Source organism: Athene noctua, chromosome 13 (genome assembly GCF_965140245.1).
Source record: "Athene noctua chromosome 13, bAthNoc1.hap1.1, whole genome shotgun sequence".
Taxonomy (NCBI): Eukaryota; Metazoa; Chordata; class Aves; order Strigiformes; family Strigidae; genus Athene; species Athene noctua.
Genome location: NC_134049.1, coordinates 6,465,597 through 6,483,718, shown reverse-complemented (window position 1 = coordinate 6,483,718; position 18,122 = coordinate 6,465,597). Strand labels below are relative to the sequence as shown.

At 39.0% G+C, this 18,122-nt stretch overlaps 1 long non-coding RNA gene across 1 annotated transcript in view; it reads right to left on the bottom strand.

Annotated features, from left to right (window-relative positions):
• LOC141965672 (uncharacterized) overlaps positions 1-16,928 on the bottom strand; it is a 36,000-nt gene extending 19,072 nt beyond the window's left edge. Inside the window, exons 1-2 of the long non-coding RNA XR_012634493.1 lie at positions 16,847-16,928; positions 9,441-9,573 (exon numbers count right to left, since the gene is read on the bottom strand). This is a non-coding gene — a long non-coding RNA (uncharacterized LOC141965672). The remainder of the gene's footprint in view (positions 1-9,440; positions 9,574-16,846) is intronic.
• Between the last annotated feature and the right edge of the window lie 1,194 nt (positions 16,929-18,122).

Below are 18,122 nucleotides of genomic sequence, written 5' to 3'. Positions count from 1 at the left end.
GTACAGATGCTTGCAACAAGCTCTTCAGACCAAGAGCATCCTGACGGTAGAAATTACATGTTCAATGTAATGAAAACCAGCAGTCGTTGTGGAGCAAGAACAAAATATTACATTCAGCATATATTCATATTTCTTGACTAAAGTTAACAAAGTCAGATTAACATTTCACTATTGTCCTTTTACAATAGTCAGAAATTTAAGTCTGCATTTAAGTGAGGTTGCCCAGCCCCTTACAGATCTGATTCCATACAGTAAAGACAGATGTTGCAAAAGGAATCAAGTGATTGCTCTTGACAGGGCAGTCAGGTTGGAATACCAGACAAAAATGCAACAGGAGAACTTTAGCTTCAATAGCAGTCTTGGATCATTCTAGCTGCAATCACACTTAGCATCAGAAGAAAAGTACACCAATGACAATTTGGTCAATTTATTGGGGCAAATTTATTGAACCTACTTATACTAAGTCTGCATTTGACACTCAGATTTCTAGTAGAGACATCATTTCATTAACTGTGCTGTATCTGACACCATTGCTGAAGATTCTCACATGACATCTATCACCAGTGCATGAAGTACATTTACTTTATGGCTCACTAGAACTTGGAAAAGAGCAAAATTATTTTGCTGATGTTATATAGCTATTTCTGCAGTCTAAATTTTGGACAAACCCCCAAAATTTCACAGCACTGGATCCCAATATACTTACAATCAAGTACTAGCTCATCTTGGAACTACTAAAAAACATTATTTCAAATGAAGGCACACAGAGCTCAGCTAATGTTTGTCAGTCTACCAGAAACAAACCAAACAGAATTCTCTGAAGAATCATAGAATCGTTTGGGTTGAAAGACTTCTAAGATCTCAAGGCCAACCATTAACCTAGCACTGCACTGCCAAGCCCACCACCAAACCATGTCCCCAAGCACCACATCTACATATCTTTTAAGTACCTCCAGGGATGGTGACTCAACCACTGCCCTGGGCTGCCTGTTCCAATGCATTAACAATACTTCGAATACTGAACATCAGCAAGTCTGGTTTTGCTCCAACTTCTCTTTCTACCACAAGAAAAGGCAAAACCACACTACCATAACTGCAAAGACTGTTTTCTCTCCCATCTAGGCCCAACTCTGGCAGAAGGTGAATGGGGTTTTAGGGCTGTGTCAAAGAGGTGAATGAGGAAGAGAAAATAGCCACTCTGCCCCATTCCCTGAACTTGCTATAGAAATGGACAAGAGCCATATTTTTTACACAAGGTGATCCCCTCAAAAAATCTGGCATCTAGTAGCTAATCTGCAAGCAGCCAAGTTAAACACCTGTATGCCAGACAAAACCAGCTGTCTGTGTGTCTCTGCCAACCCATCCGCTCAATATACCCCTGACTAGTGGGTTGAGATCTTCCAGTAAATACACAGTTCAAATACAAGGTTGGTTTTTTGGTGTTTTGTTTTTTTTTTTTTTTCTCAGTTCTCTAATCTTCATTAGGACCTAAATTTTCAAAGCACCCATTGATTAACTACAATGATCATACTACCTTTATTATCATCAGCAGCTAGACATCAGCTCAGTTTTAATTGGCTACTGTAGACACATAAGTTACACACATACTGAGTTACCATTAAACTGCTGTTGCCTTCATCATCCATAGACATACAAAGGTTGTGTTGCTGAAACTTTTGTCGAAAGAATTAGAAATTTAGGATAAGATTATGTTTTCCAAAAGTTAATATTTCAAAGGATTCAGGAAGGGATTCTGTAAGGGACTTAGTAGAAAGTTCTTTTGGCTGTGTCCAGCATTGTCAAACAGCACCTCATGAAATGAAAATAAAGGTAGGTTAGCTACTATTGTAGCATACATATATTTCAGAAGGGATTGTACAGCTGCTGGACTTCAGGGAAGAAAAGGAAAACATATAGAAGTTGCTGTTCCTTTCATCTATAGCAGCTCCACAGTTACACATGCAGCTGTTACTGACAGGATCAGAAGCTGAATTTGTATCCAGGGATGAAATGCCACCCCACACTCCCCTCTCAGCATAGAGGTTTTCAAATCCAGCCTCACAAAATGAACTTTTTCCAAGTAATAACAAGAAATAGGTGTTGTTATTGCTCACATTACTGTAACAACCGCTGCAGAAAACCCCCACCAAAGTCCCACAGAAACAAACCTTGTGAGAAGCCTCCATTATAAGGCCTAAACGTGGCCCACCATTTGTTCTTAACACAAAATAGCATTTATTTTCCCCTCCTTGCCTAAGGAACTGCTTTCTCCTTAGTTCCCAGGTTAGTTTCTTCATCTGTTTTGGGAAGCATGTCAAGATTTGTATGGATGAAGGGGGTCATTTAGAAGGACTATTCATCCCTCATTCCGCTCCTTACCGTGTTACTATTTTTGAGAAGGAGGAAGGGTTAAATTTGTACCAAAAAAGAACCCACCAATTTGTGTCTGAAGAGCAATGACTATGCATCCACCTCTGAAATGTGCCTAACAGCTTTGCTCTCTCCTTTCTGGGTGCAGGGAAGCTTCTCTCCACAGTGAACTCCTCGTTCACTCTTTGTTCAAATAGACTCTCTGTCTATTTTCAAACTGGTAAAGCTTAACTAGTGCTACACAGGATGTGCCTAACCAGGGACGCTAATACAAACCAGCAGGACACTTTTGGCATTGTGTACATTCCCTTTATATGATGTCACTCTAGCTGCTGACTGGGCAGGGAATGCATTTGTATTATTTACTTATCTAAAATGTATAGGTAAAGTACACAAACTGTTTGAAAAATGTTTATTTCAGTACATTTCAACCTACTTTCTGGTGCTAAATACATTAGAAGAAGATAAGGTAGGAACTACATCCTCACTCCTCTCCCAGCTAGGAAATATTTGCTGTAAAGTTTATCGCTACCCAATTTAAATATGCAAACTCTAATTTTACATAAGCTGGTGCCAAAAAGATTTTGGAAGCGCATCACTGTATTACTTAAAATTCTACAGTACCTTTGTAACTATGCACATATCATTTAGTTTCAGTGTAAGTCCTGTTAAGTAAGATAGTGTTTTTCTTTGGATGGAACAGTCAGGAATAATAAACATATTATCAGGAATTTATTAGAGTCAAATATTCTAGTGATATGGATTCACATGTCTTTCAGCCATCCAGATTCAGTTTCTCCAAATAATTGAAAGGGTGTGAGGAAGGAACTCTCATATTTTTCTGAAGGAAAAATTTAAACAGTATTTTTAAGTTGTATATGTATTATTTCATCATTACAACTTATGAGACAATGGGATGCATGTCCCATGGGTGTTCACCATCTTTCAGAACTATTAAGAGAAACTGGATCTTTCCAGGAGGAGGAGGAGGAGGAGGAGATTACAATTGCTGGTACAACTTGTCTACACTGACTCACTCATGGCAAAGTGAAAAATGATTGACTGAGCTCAGTCTTGAGCAGAAAACTATAGATAAGAGATTGGAGGATTGAGGTTCTTATCCAAATAGCTGTATTTTGGGGTGTTTTGGAGTTTTCTTTGGTTTGTTTGTTGGGTTTATTGAGGGGGGTGTGTCATCTTCATCTTACAGCTTGGATACCCAAAAGCTGTTGCCTTATTTTGGGACAGCTGCACTACTCTGGCTTCCCCTCTCTCCAAGACTGCCCTGCTAAGAAAGGTCACCTCAGGTCCTGGAAGAGATGATACTTAATGGCTATTTACAACCAACCACGTTCAGAAAAAGTAGCATCCATTTCATGTTCAGCCTGGCTCTAAATGCTGATGGTTCAGTGGCTGCACCACACACCAACAAGGAAGGAGAGCAGCCATTGCAATGTGAGCTGTGCCTCCTGTACTAAAATCTGTGTTGACTTTTATATTTCTTTTCTGGATAGCTAACCCTGGATACATAATCCTTTATTTTCTTCCTTTTATTGTTGTTATTTTTAATTAAAAATATTTGGGATTAAAACCATATGAATACATTTCATAGGAAATGATTTATGTTAGTGGTATAGAGCTGCGTTACTTGCTTAACCATGGATTGATTCCATTAAACTTGAACTGGCAGAACTCTTAAGAGTAAGGCACTTTTGGGAAGTTCCATCATCTTTAACTACACCCAAACCAGAAGTAAGAAACAAATTATTTTCAATTTGTACTCAAAAGCAAAACTACACTCTTCTATTCAAATCCAGAGATGTGATTCTAACCTCCTCTCATCCATCATCAAAAATGTGGGATGGAATCGTTCTGAGTAAGAAGATACATCTCAAGTTCCTTTCTATTTTTAAGTAATATTTGCCCTATTTGCTACTGTCAAGAGTGGCAAGAACTCAAACAGAATATCCACATCAGGGTCAGAGTTCACTCCTCTAACTACTGATTTGTGTGAGGGAATGTGAAGAATTTAATACGGGCTGCAAATTGTTCCATTTCCCTTAATTATTTTCTTGGTGTCAGATAGAGTTCTTTGGTGGGTGTTTGTTTTTGCAACCATGGTGATGAGATATATTTGCTGGCTGCAGTCAAAATAACTCCAAACAGTTATCTACTGGCATAATTTTTTATTCAGCGGATCCAGACATTTTCCTGCTTTACACCCAAAGGGTAGGAATTTGGAAACTATACTCCCAAAATAGCTCTTAAATTGTTTTTCTAAATCAGACCAATAGTTTATTTTTTTGATACATTCCCACAAAAAAATCAAGATCGCTCCTCACACAGCACAGAACTGCATCCATTCAAAATTTTCTTATTACTCCATCTTGAGAAAAAACCCCAGATGATCTCATTTAAATCATATTCTTCAGAGCAACTTCCTTTATAACATGTGTGCAATAAATCATTTACCCCACAATGCTGCTCCGCTACTACTCGTCTTGGAGTGAAAAACTCAGTGTATGATTTGACAAACTGCTGACAAAACCAGCTTGATTTTAGAACCGTATAGGAATCAAACACTTACTGGGAGATCCGAGTTATCTGGCAGGAGTGTATTTAAAAGCATGTGTGTATATGCATTTAAAAACATATTGGCTAGTCGACTCTACTGACCTTGGATGTTAGCAATGATTTTGACAGATTCATACTGCTTTAAAGAACAGAATTTAACCCCCTGTGATTAGATTGGAGGATCTGATTACAATTTGTGTTGGAGTTATGAGTGATAGTGGGATAGTAACCTTTTCAGCTGCTGAAGTCAAAAGCCATCAAGGACTGTGACTCAGAGTCCTCAGTGCCTGCCACTCACAGGAAAGTAAAAACTGAACTTTACAGCGGTTTGTTCTGCTACACCAGACTGTGCCTTCTCAGGACCACCCTAACCACCCCTCCCACTGGCCTGGTAGCATCCAGCAGGAGAACAGGCAGAGAGCTGGAAGCAGGAATCTCTTTAGTCATGCCAGCATGAACTGGCAGAGCTTGGGATTCCAAGCACGTATTCACATGAGCAGGCCTTATTCTCCGGGCTGGAATAGCCCCATTGATTCAGTGTATCCGAAGTAATTGGATTATGAAACAAAAGTAAATTCTATCCTCATGTTTTCTCGACATCTCTTCCTATTGATAAGTGTGGCTTTCGATTCTGTTTTCAAAAAGTGGAGGCCATGGCTGCGGTATAACTAGACAGTATGTAATAGCGCTGGGAAGCCTGTGGATTGTGAAGAGCTGAATATGCTGGTAGGAACGGTAGGAGGTACTTGATCTGGGGAACCATCCGTGGTGAATATCTGAAGTAACTCTGGGCAAGTACCCAGATACTCTGAACTCCAGAACTGTGATAGAGCAAGCAGTTACTTTGCTAACGCTCCCTCTAAGTCATTATTGGGAGTAGCAGAGAACCAAAGGTTCCATTTTTTTATGAAATTACAAAATGAGATCGATTGCTGAAAGGAAACTGAGGCGTAATCTTGCTCACATAAACTGGAATCAGCAAAATACGTTTTGTCTCTGGCACACAGTTTCAATCAAATCTGAGGACAGAGACAATTTTAGGGGCTTCAGCCTGTTCCCTGATTGACAGCTTTCCAACATACTCACTTTCCATCATGAAAAACACATTGTCACAATGACTGTAAGGAACCCTCTGTGCCCGACTGATTTTAACAATACAGCATTGTAGGAGCAATTTGTTTCCCTTTCATTAATGAAGATGTATAGGACATGAAGTACTAGTCACTGACTTTTCATCCTTTCTGTTAGAAGAGATGGCATTTGCTGTTCCCAATTTAAACGGGAGCTGGGATGGCTGTCAGAACAGTTGATGTCCTCCAGGATGGGTGTTGCTAGTGAGTATTATTGTTTCAAAATAAAAATAGTTTCTAAACAAAATGTTGTGGGAGGATAAAAGTTCAGTTAAAGTTGGGCAGTGGCCAGCCTGGGTTTCATGGAGTAATTGCTAATTGTGTAAGCTCTGCCCAATGCTCTGTTTACCAAGGATGTTTTGCCCATTTTAGCTGAGGTGGGGCTCATTTCCTTAACAGACACAGAACAGAGCTGCAGTCTGCTCTGCATCCTGCTGACAGAGCATGCTCAGATTCTGAGGCATTCACAAAAAGTAAAAGTAACTTCCCACCCCCACCCCCCCTCCCACTTTATAGTGAGCTCTGATAAAAGGATCAGGATGTCCCTCACTTCAATATTTACCTTCTCTTACTTCTATATTTCAGAAATGTTCAAGGTCAAGTGCATCTCAGTGCTTGCCCCAGTTAATCCTTCCTGTCAGACAGATGAAATGCAGCATTCCCAGTATTCCATGCTGATCATCAGTGCATGCGAGCAGTATAAGAAACTGAATGCACAGTCCCTGCCTCGAGTTTGTTCAGTAACTCCTGCTCACAATTAATAACAGTACAGCAACATGTGGTGTGCTGATACGACCAAACCTCAGTCCTGACTGCAGTCAGAAGAAAGCTGAAATTTATTTATTGCAAAAACTCGCTGTGGGTTACAAGGTCTACAGTGCATATTGGTGCATTCATGTGATTTACCTCTCCTAAGAGCCACTAGCTGGAAAACCACGGAGTATAAAAACATTGCTTTGTTAGTTAATGAGCTCTTTTCTCCTTCATTATAAAATTAACCCGAGACTGAATCAAATAAAGAAGTCTTTTAAATAACCTAAAACTTAAAGCATGTGGTATCTGACTGAAGGAATGGTTTTATGATGCAGAGAATTCTCTGCCAAGAATTCAGAAACAACAGCCACAATACTTCTGTAAATCAGTGCCAGGTCAGAGGATTGTAATTATCATTTTACTATGATTATTCTTCTCAAGCCACATGACACCGGTAATTTCTGCTACAGTTGCAGTTAGGGCACCTATTCTACTTTGCTGTCTTGTAAACACCACATTCTTAGAAATTTTCAGATGTTGTGAGGAATTTGTATAGTCCCATGCTAAATCAGAACACGTGAACTAGTATTCTGAACCCATTACACAGAACTGGGTAGGCACTGGATGGCCTGTATGGAACTGTGTAGCTGTATTACACGTAATGGCACTGGAGTTAATTACGTCTGCAACAGCAGTCTGAACTGTGGATTCCTCAGCCTTTGCCAAGTTACGTCTAGAACATGGGAAACCTTGTATGACTGTTTAGCAGGAGTGTGATCCACATACCTCATCCTTAAAAACAAGGAGAAAAGAATTGAGCACATCAGTCTTTCACTTTTAACAATGACACTGCACTTGAGAAGGCAATACCAAATAAAGCAATTCCTTGCACCCTGTCCCAAATCTGAGTCATAGCCCTGGGGACCTCAAAGCCTCTGAATAGTATTTCCTCTGCCTGTTGTCTTTAGCATATTAGCACACCCATCTGACTGAAGGAGACTGCTACTGATGGTGTACCACCTTCAACAGTAACACAGGGTGGGTCCTGGGGGGAAGGATGTGTTAAGTGCCATGGAACAGAAACTTTGCAGTAAAAACTTTAAGCAGGATTGTTCCCTGGAGTTTAGACACACCGAACTGCATACCAGTGCTTCAGAATGTGGTGCACCTGCTGAAAAGAAGGGACAGCCAATTGGGCAAAATCTGTGGAAAACCAGAAAAAAAAAATCCTACCTTCCAGGAAAAGCTGCTTTCTGTTGAACTGATCTTCACAGCCTTCAGCATACCCCAGCAAGTTCTGTTTACAAAAAGTAGTATGTTTTGTGTTTTGGCCAGGCTCACTGCACATACTGATACTACGAGTTTTGTTTCCACTCTTTCCTATTCCTGTGTGCCACAGTCTCACAGTTCTCTACAGCAGTGCTTGGCTGTCATATTTTGCAAGATTTCATGGGCAGTGAAAACTACATGCTTATTATAAAATACTTAAGTCTAGTGCTTCTGGATCATGTTGGAATTATGGAGAATATTCGTATTAGCTTCACAGCACGCTTCTGTGACGGTGCCCAAAACCCATCTGGCTTACTGCAAAAACACTCTGTATTTGTTCCGAACATGTAACATGAATGTGTCTGGAATCTCCAAGCTGCAGTGTCTCTGCCTAATCTACTGAATATCCATAAATCCTGGACAAATGTAGAAAAGGCTCAAATTCCTCCAGCAAACAAATTTCCAGATGGAAAAAGAAGACATGCACAAGGAAATCAGACCCTTCAAATTCAGAGATTCCTCACAATCCCAGTGCTCTCCCTTGTCAAGGCTGTAGGCACACGTTGTCCTCTTTTCTATGCCGGTCTTCTGACCCTGCCATACAGGAGTGGTGCTTCAAAGGCATTGTGTGACACACAGAAAAATGCCATCGAGTTGAAAAAAAGACCTTGCCTAATTAGTTTGGCCCCTGTTTAAAAAGAATATTTACTATAAACAGGGGAATCAAGGAGCACACACACTAACTCAAAGCATCCCCGAATGCTTTTCCACTACCTTTTACTTTCCTTTTAACAACAGAATATTTTCCAGTTACCTGAATTAACCCTTCTCTTTTCCTCCTCAATAAAACCACAAATAATTAAGAGCTGTATCTCATGGTGCAGTTTCACAAGAGTCTAAGCAAGACAAAAAAAAGGGGAAAGATTCTGTTTCCGTGCACACTTATGCCATTCTCCCCTTCTCTGCTATGGTCCCACCCTTGCCCCTTGCACCAACCATGGCACTATTTAAATATTTGCATGAAACAATTCCGTTTCAGGAAAACCCTGCTTTTTTCATACTGGATGAACAGGTTGAAGAGGCTCGTAGAGTCTGTCAAGGGCTAGACTAGACAGAGTAAGGATCTGGTTAGCTGGGAGCAAAGGAACAAGATGATCCTCTCAGCAGTGGCGAGCCACTAGATCAGCTCACCTTGCCTCATGGAACCACAGGCTTAGAGGTTTACCTCTGAACTCTTGTAGCCACGTAGGTAATTCACTTAACTCAGTGTCTTCACAGGGACTACGGGGAAAGAACACGCTTAGCCAACAGGATCAGACTGCTGTATGGACCCAGAGAACTTACCAGCAGTTCAGAACTTCCTTCTCTGCCACTGAGGGAGGAGAACCTCATTTTGATAGCACCTCTTGTCCAGATCTCAAGACATAGCTGCATTTACATTCCAAACATGAGGGAGGACTGCTCCTTTGGTAGATACCTAAAAGGAGGAGAAGAAAGAAAGAAAGAACCAAATGAGAAACTAAGTGCATCAACTTGTCTCTTCTTGCTCTCTCTTTTTGTTTATCTTTAATTCACATTTCAGCATTGTAAGTGGTAACAATGAAGTGAATCTACTTTAAATAAATTGTGAAAGGATTACTTCAGGGTTTCACTTCTCAATAGCAAGAACAAAACAAAACAAAACAAAATAGCCCTATTTAGTAAAACAGGTTCAGTTTAGAGTCATATATCGCTGAACAGCTATTCTCTGGTTCTCCCAGTCCATTCAGCTGTCTCTTCCCAAAACAAGCAATAACTAAAATAAACAAAGATAACCATGGAGAAACTATTTCATGATCTTTGGAAGTGAATAATAGCTGAAATCATAATTAAAAAAACAGGAAATAGATGTTCTCCTGACATTTGGCTGAATCGGTGCACACCCAAGAACACCACAGCACATAATCTCCACACTATACTGGTTCTGTTGGTCTCTCTCATGTTTGTCTCACTCTGTGCCATACACGAGGCACACAACCCATAGTAATTCCAGTGAGCCTTTTTCAGATAAAGTCATGTTGATGTGTAGTATATAACATTGCAGAAGGACTGATTTCCAAACAAATGTGCCTTTTAAAAGTATGAAGCAGCACAGCTTCCCAAAAAACCCCAATATTTTCTTCTGCGTGTTAACAAAAGCTCACTTCATTTTGTTTGAGGTGTTGGAGTTTTTTTAACATAGATAGATTCACATTTACCTCATGAAATCCTTTCAGATGTCAGAAATTCATCTATTTTAGCTAAATGGAAAGCAAAACTGTATCACAAAACTACTGAAATCAAAATATATGGAAAGAGAAGATTACCTTTCAGCAGAATTTAGGGGGAAATTCTGCTTTTGGCCATAGCCATGTAATATGTTAGTACAAAGTAAGATTTAGTTTATTATGAAATGTCAGAGCAAGTCTTAATGTTTCTATCAGTTTAGCTACTTGCGGTTTATACAGAATAACAGCAGTTATAGGCCAGTACACATTGTTAACTGCCTTATTCCTGAAGTTTATAAGTTCTAAAATTATGTTCCATAATTAAACAAAACAATAGTATAATATAAGAGCATTAGTTTTAATGAAAACCAGTTATGTATCAGTCTTCAGCTTAATTTGCTCTTCATAGTCCCCAGAAATAAAGGGATTAACCACTGCAAATCCTCCTGGTACTTTACATTTAATCGCAGGCAATTTATGATAATTTATTCCACATGTCTGATACCACTGAAAAAATTTGCAAATAAAGCTTGCTGATGCCTCCAGGAAGTGAGCTGTTCCTTCTGTTCTAATATTAGCAGCAGACTACAGCAATGCAACATGTAACGTTCATTCCATACCCCCGAACGTTTTATGCACGTACAAAACAAATGAGTGTCTGATAGGGATTGGGCTGAGGATATGTGTCACAGGAGTACCGTACCAAGAACTGAAAAAGAAACTTTGCTGATGTTTCAGTCCAATAGTAGAGGAGTATCAGAATTATTTTGCTTCTTTTTTAATAATTGAAGGAGGTCTCAAATAAAGAAAGTAATTACTCTGGCGTACATTTTCCCTTCTTGATATTGCACACACCCACAGTGCTGGTTTTTTGTTTGGTTTTTTTCTTTTTCTTTTTTTTTAATCAGCTAGATTTCTGAAAAACAAAGCTTTCTTTTAAACTCAGATGCTGTAACAAAAGGGTTGATTTCTAGGGTACTCTCACCAATGACTGGCTGACATACCCCTTGTATGGCAAGCAGGGGTTGCTCCTGCTGAATTTGACAGCACTGAAATACTGCGAACTCACTGCTTAGCTCCATCCTGACTCTGGATGAGGCCAGGGCACCTGGTTCCCTCAATTTACAGTACAGAATTAACCAGGAAACCTACTATTGGCACACTCAACTTCTAATTTGGGAAAAGAAAATACTGTCTGGCAAGCTTGCAAGGCTGCTGACCCTGGTCTGCTGGAACAACACAAATCCTACCACTCTGTGCTGCATCCTGAGCTATTCAGTCTTTAGCTTCCACAAATCCTTTGAAACTGGGCTGTGTGAAGAGGAAGCTGCATAACAGATCCACCACACCGTCTCATCATTCTATGCCCAGCTTTAGGTGTATAAATGGGACATTCTGATGTGATTTCTTTCTGATTTTTTTTTTTTTTTTTTTTTTTTCTTCCATGTGAAAACGTAACCCAGGAATGCCATAGCATTTTGGGGAGCTTTCAGGTTCCATTAGGCAAACTGGCAGTCACTAGGAAATAGTGGCATGATAATGCCTGTCTAGCAGCTGCCTCAATGGCCCCTAGTTCTTATCAGCAGGCAAAATACAGTAAAGTGCGTATTTAGACTGAAGAGAGAGGCCAGGTTGGCATTTATATTTAGATATTAATTAAGCTGATAAATTAATGGCTATTTTTCCTTTGTCCACATTTTTGAAAGAGTTTCAAGGTTGGCTTTTTTTTCCTCCTTCTAGAAGCACTTGTTCTCTATCTTCCTAACCATAGCTCTTCCCTGAAGACTGCAAACCTAATTATAAGAGGACTAAAAGAATTGATTAATTTTCCCAGTAGCACTATGTCTTCAGTCACCATGTGTATGTCATTAAGTAATGGTTAGGTTTCTTCTCTTGCTGTCTTTTTAAACCCATATTCTGGCCTGCAGAGACCAGCAGTGCCAAGCACCAAGAGGTGTCTGGCCACAAAATGTACTACTGACCTTGAAATTCAGATTACTGATTCACTTTCAGTACTTGCTGCAGGTATTCTTTTTCAGATGATATAACATCTTGCTAAATGAGGTGGTTGGATCCAAACTGGCAAAACTCAAAGAAATCCTGCATTATTGTGTCTTCAATCATTAATAAGTAAAACACTTTCTTCTTGAAACTAAGTTAAAACCACAAAGCAGGTTTAAAAGTCTGGAAGGACTTGTGACACTGGGTAACACAACATGAATTCTGAAAAATTAAAAAGGTAAGTTCAGTTTCTTTTTCACAAAGATGACAGACAGAAAAACACAGATAGTCCCGGAGGGCTTGGTTTCGCCACAGTAATACTCATCAACGTAAATTTGTAACAACATATATGTGAAAATTACATTTTAAAAAAATATCCCCCCAAGTAAAACTCAATCACACTGGAATTTTCAGACCTTTGGTTGAACCATGCATAGCTCAGGTATGATTCTGAGAAATCTGTTCATTTCCCCATTCCAGGACATTAATTTCAGAGTTTGGGAATTTTTTTTATTTTTTTTTTTCATGTTGCTGTCATCTGTCACCCAGAGGGGTTTGGCCAGTTTAGTTATTTATGCAATAGCCAAACAGAAAAGGCAGAATGTTAATAATGAGATAGCACTGCCAGGAAGTAGTTGTGAATGGTGAATTCAAAACTATACTAGAGAAGAACTGTAAGCAGATTTCAGATGAACAGTTTTAATGAAAATAGATGGCATATCCTAAGTATTTCAAATAGTACCCAGAGACAGAGGGAATTAAGATTTAACAATTAGAACTTCTGCTCATGCCAGTGCTGTTGTTCTGACACAAACAGATTACACACCCAGATTCATTTTGGGAATACGGTTTAAAATAATAATTAATTTTCTTTAGAAGTAAGAATGAATGCAAGCCCCTTGATACCCGGTTGGTATGCCATCTCTGTGTGATTCATTTGGATTTGTAAATCAGAAGCATTGTTACGCATCTGATTGGGGAATATTACAGTTTAATAGATCTGAATGCAGTAGGTAGAAATAAAAGTTTCTGTAGCCCCTGCAATCAGATTAGGTAGCATCTTACTTAAGTTTTAAAAATAAAATTCCTGCTATTTTTGTCACCAGGGAAAATTCTCAGATATGTAAATCACTAAAACTGCTCCACATGTTTCAGTAGAATTCATGCCATGTCTAAAAGTAGAAATAAAACAAGGAAATCCTTCCCAGATATAAAAACTCTTACTACCTATTGTTTTTCCCAGATTTAAGCATAATTTCCTGTTATATACCAGAGTTCTTAATGTTAATTCACTGCTATCATTTCATTTTTATGGGCATTTTCGAGAGTTCAAGTGGTAGCATGTTGATAATTTTAGCAATTCTTAGCTTTCAAGCAGCTCCTGTTTTCTCTGAAATTGAAAATATCCAACAGAAATTACATGGGCACATTCACCATTCTGTCATATAAATTATGATCTTTGAACACATTTCAGGAAAAAGTGTGTGCTATTCTAAACAGTTTTGAATAAAAATAGCTTCTCTGCAGACAGATTGATTTCTGCCTGTTTTGTTCTCTTCTGTCTGATTAAATGAATCACCTAAAATGTGAGGGAAAATAGAATGATGAGTAGGGGCATGAATGATATGTACGGGAATCTTGAGGATGACACAGTTCCATTGTGTCTTTGCGATGTTAATCTCTCCAGCTCTAAAATGACAAAAGACTTAAATCCAGGATTTTTCGGCAGGTTTGGTGTGTCCTTTCCTGAATCTATGTTTGGGTGGGAGACTGAGAATTCTACTGGAGACTTTTCACTAAAGAGCAGATGCATGGCCAATCCGTTTTGCAGAAACAGATGTAGCTGTTACGTTTCTACCAGAAAGCACTAAAGCAGAGATTTGGAGTAATTCTCAGAATAAAAGATAAAACCAGAACTGAATAATTGCCTGTGTGTCAACATAAGTTACGTGTACATTAGCAAGTAATTTGGGCACATTAGGAATGTATCCATACACCAAAACAATTTGTTCTCAGGCCTTTATGCTTACACAGTCTACTTTTCTAGGGTTTCACTTTAGACTAGGTTTAGTCTGGTCCCCACATTAAATGTCTCCCACACACATGGTTTTACATCACCCATAGGATCAGTCATCGGTACAGGCTGCAGTGTGCCCATTAGGGCTTGGAGCAAATGAGGTGCAAACCTAGAGTGAAGTTTCTGTTTTAATTTTCTCCAAGATCACATGTTCCAAAACTATTCTGCAAACTGATCCAATACCCTGGGATTTGGTCCCCAAAATGCTATGTCTTCGAACCAAAATGCTAATGTAGATAACGCTTTTCTTAGACCCCTTTGTTTTCACACACTGTATCATCACCTAATGGCAGTTTCCAGACATTTGATTTTCATTCAAAAACCTGTATCAGTTCATCTCTTATCACGTCCTCTCCCACAAGGCTCTCTCACAGCTGGCACCTCCATTGTCTCCAGTAGCCCCCTCCCTGGGCAGGAGGAAACCCTAGGAGGGGGTTCCTTGCTTGACAGGTCTCTTGTTATGACTTGGCTAGACCTCGCTAACTCCTGCAAGAGGCTCCCATCAAGGGTTCCAGGCCAAAGGATGAGCACTTGCTTGTACTTTTTCAATCTAAATCATAATTAATTTTTTTAAAATATAAGAAATAAATTGCTGTGCAGCTTTATCAAACATGTGCCCTTAAAGTATGAGGGAAGACGGAAGGTAAGCGGTCATTTCTTTAAACTGGTTTATTTAGAACTGTCTGTGGTTTCACTTTTCCAAATGAACTAGCAGCTGCTTTAAATTCATGGCAGTATAATGTCAGAAGCCAAGTCTGCTTTTAACACAAGCAGAAAAGGCAATGAAGTTTCTTCCACAAGATTTTTCCATGAGGCTCCAGTCCTGGCCTGATGGGACTGTGCCTCCCAATCTATTCTCTCCCTCTGCACTGAAATTATCATCAGGAATGCAGGACCTGACAGTTTTTGTTGGAGTTTTCCTCTTCCAGAAGCGAACTATTCACAGCAACTCATTTTACAAAGCCAACAGATTAACATGGTATCAGCCTGAATTCTGTCTTTGGACTGGGCCCAAATCACAACTAATGACCATGCAAAGACTAGGAAACAATCACAAGGAACTGAATGGCTCATGGAATTGATACTGGAACCGTGTAGTCTGCTGTCAATCCTATAAACCACTTTGGGTTTAGATATGGCTGCATAGTACAATTTGCTGGGCCAACTACCACCCTTACACCTGTGTCAACTGGATTTTCTGTAATTACAAACACTAGCAGGATAATAGGCTTACTGTCTAGCTCATAAATTAGTTAGTCTACAGCAACTTTATTCCGAAAACTGGAAGAAAAATACAGAAGGTAAATGTAGGACTGGAACTGGTTGATAGACACACAACTAGTGGATGAACGATATACTTCATTCCCCTACATGAAAAAAGCAGCAGACAAAATACCTACAGTAATGTAGGAGGATTTAACAGAAGGTACTGCTTGCACTAAACTTATTATCAATAAAACCAGCTGAAAATGCTCAACAATCCTAGTGGAAATGATCTGCAAAGTGGAGAGGCCTGTTAGTGAATTACTCCAAGGAAAGCTCAGTGGCTTACAGAAGTTTTACCAAAACTTAACAAGATCATAGGTTTTAAAACTCTTAGTTTGTTCAGTGTTCATACGTATCAAAGGGTCACTGACACTAGCATTTTCAAACTAACTTAAAAAACAAGCGAATTAAATTATTTATATTCCCTTCCTCTGCAACTTTGAAAATGTTTAATTTTGACATTACACATAAAAATTTAAATAGAAACCCAGAAAGGCATAATGTAATTCAGAGTCTACAGTTCTTCTGGTTTTATTTTTACTTTTCTGAATGCTCAGGTCTACTCAGGTCTCACAAAAGGACACTATAAGAATGATTTTTTTTTCCACAACAAGAAAAGGCTGAAGGTGCTGTACTCATGAGTAAAGAAACCAAACTCTACATGAAAATTCACTTAACGTAACAGTAATATATGAATTCAGTGTCAGCAGATATAAAGATAAATGAATGAACTGAAAAATACACATAGAAATTGCATGAACTAGCTCAGTTTTGCTTTTTGGAGACTTGAAACAAATGTTTAGTCCATAAATTTGCAAAGCTAAAAGCTTTAAAAGTGTTTATGCTCACTTCTTATTTGGCTAGTATTCCGTCACTGCTTGTGAGCTCACTGGCTGCTTCAATACAGCCTAAGACTGTAGGTACTTGCACAGAATAAAATGTCATATTTAAAGCAATGCACACAGTAAAGAAAACATAACGTGTTGATTACCCACAGCCCCGGTTTCTAAGAAACATTGAATGCAATGAGTGAGTTATCACTTTTGAGGGAGAAAAAGTTGGAGGGACGCGGAATTAATACACAGGCTTACTTTTTAATTCTAAAGATGGTGTTACCACATCAGACTGATTTGAGATATGAAACAAAAACTTCCACATACCTCAGACATTTTTCATTACCGACCTTGCCAACCTCAGTGAAGCTAAAGCTGGTGCAAACGGAGAGGAGACTGTGCAACTGCACATGCTTCACTAGTTTACAGAGGGTCTAAAAGACAGAGTAAAAATATTCACAGGCAGAGAAGCTTTAACTACAGTGGACCTCCTGCCAGGAACTGCCCTGGCATTAACAATGATGGGAAACATTTGCCCATAGTGATTGCCGAACAAAACTACCAGTTATCCGTTGAAGACAATGACACATTGAATATCTACATTGCTAACTGCTCAACAGAACTTGTTTTTTACTTGATCATACAACAGAGAATTAAAATCACTGCAGATGGATTCTGCTTCTTTTTTTTTTTTTATGTAGAACTTATTACATGTTCTGATCTCTTTGTCACAATATTGAAAGGGGGAGGTATTGTTAATGTAATTTAACCACTGTCGTCAGTTAAAAATGAGTCTAATTAGGATGAAATGGTATTTTATTCACTGAGAAAACAGGCATCCATCCTCAATTCCTTTCAGAGACTAAGGCATGATGACACATTTGGCATTAATTACATAACGGTGCTATAACACTTATTTGCAGGACTGTCTACAACTAAAAAATATTTTCCTACTCCTACCTTCAGCAAATCAGTGAAATAATCAGTGTAACCTGCAGCACAAATCAATTTCCAAGGACCAGAGTGCTTTGGAACATCTGTTATAAAAAAGGACCAAGGCATTATTTGCTCTTGACTACACTGAGAAAAACCATTCTGTCTCACTGCCTCCTCTTCCTTCCTGAAATCCTTGCCTTGTTCTCCAGTGTATCCACAAGGTTGCTGGAATTATCATTTGCTTTGTCTGACACTCATATTTCATCTCCTCTTTGAATCTCATTTACAGGTTTCAACTTCCCTTTCCAACCTTCTGCCTTTACCCTTTCTGCCCATACAACATCTCTGTCATTGCCTCCAGTGCATGCTTTGTCTCTAGACCTTTGTGCTGTCTAGACAGCTAAGGTAAAAAAAAAAAAAAAAAAAGTGCCTCAGTACCTTTTTCAGAAAATATATAAATATATTATTCAGGATACTACCATGTTCAAGCCTGGGAATTAGGACGACAGGAATACATGGGAATAACATAGTGCTGAAAAGAATGGTAAGACCACTACAAGATTCCATCTGCTACCAGCAAGCTTCTTCTAGTGACAAGCATGAAAACTCTACGGATAACAGTCTGGACAACCAAAAACACTATAAGTATGATGATTTTTAATTTCAG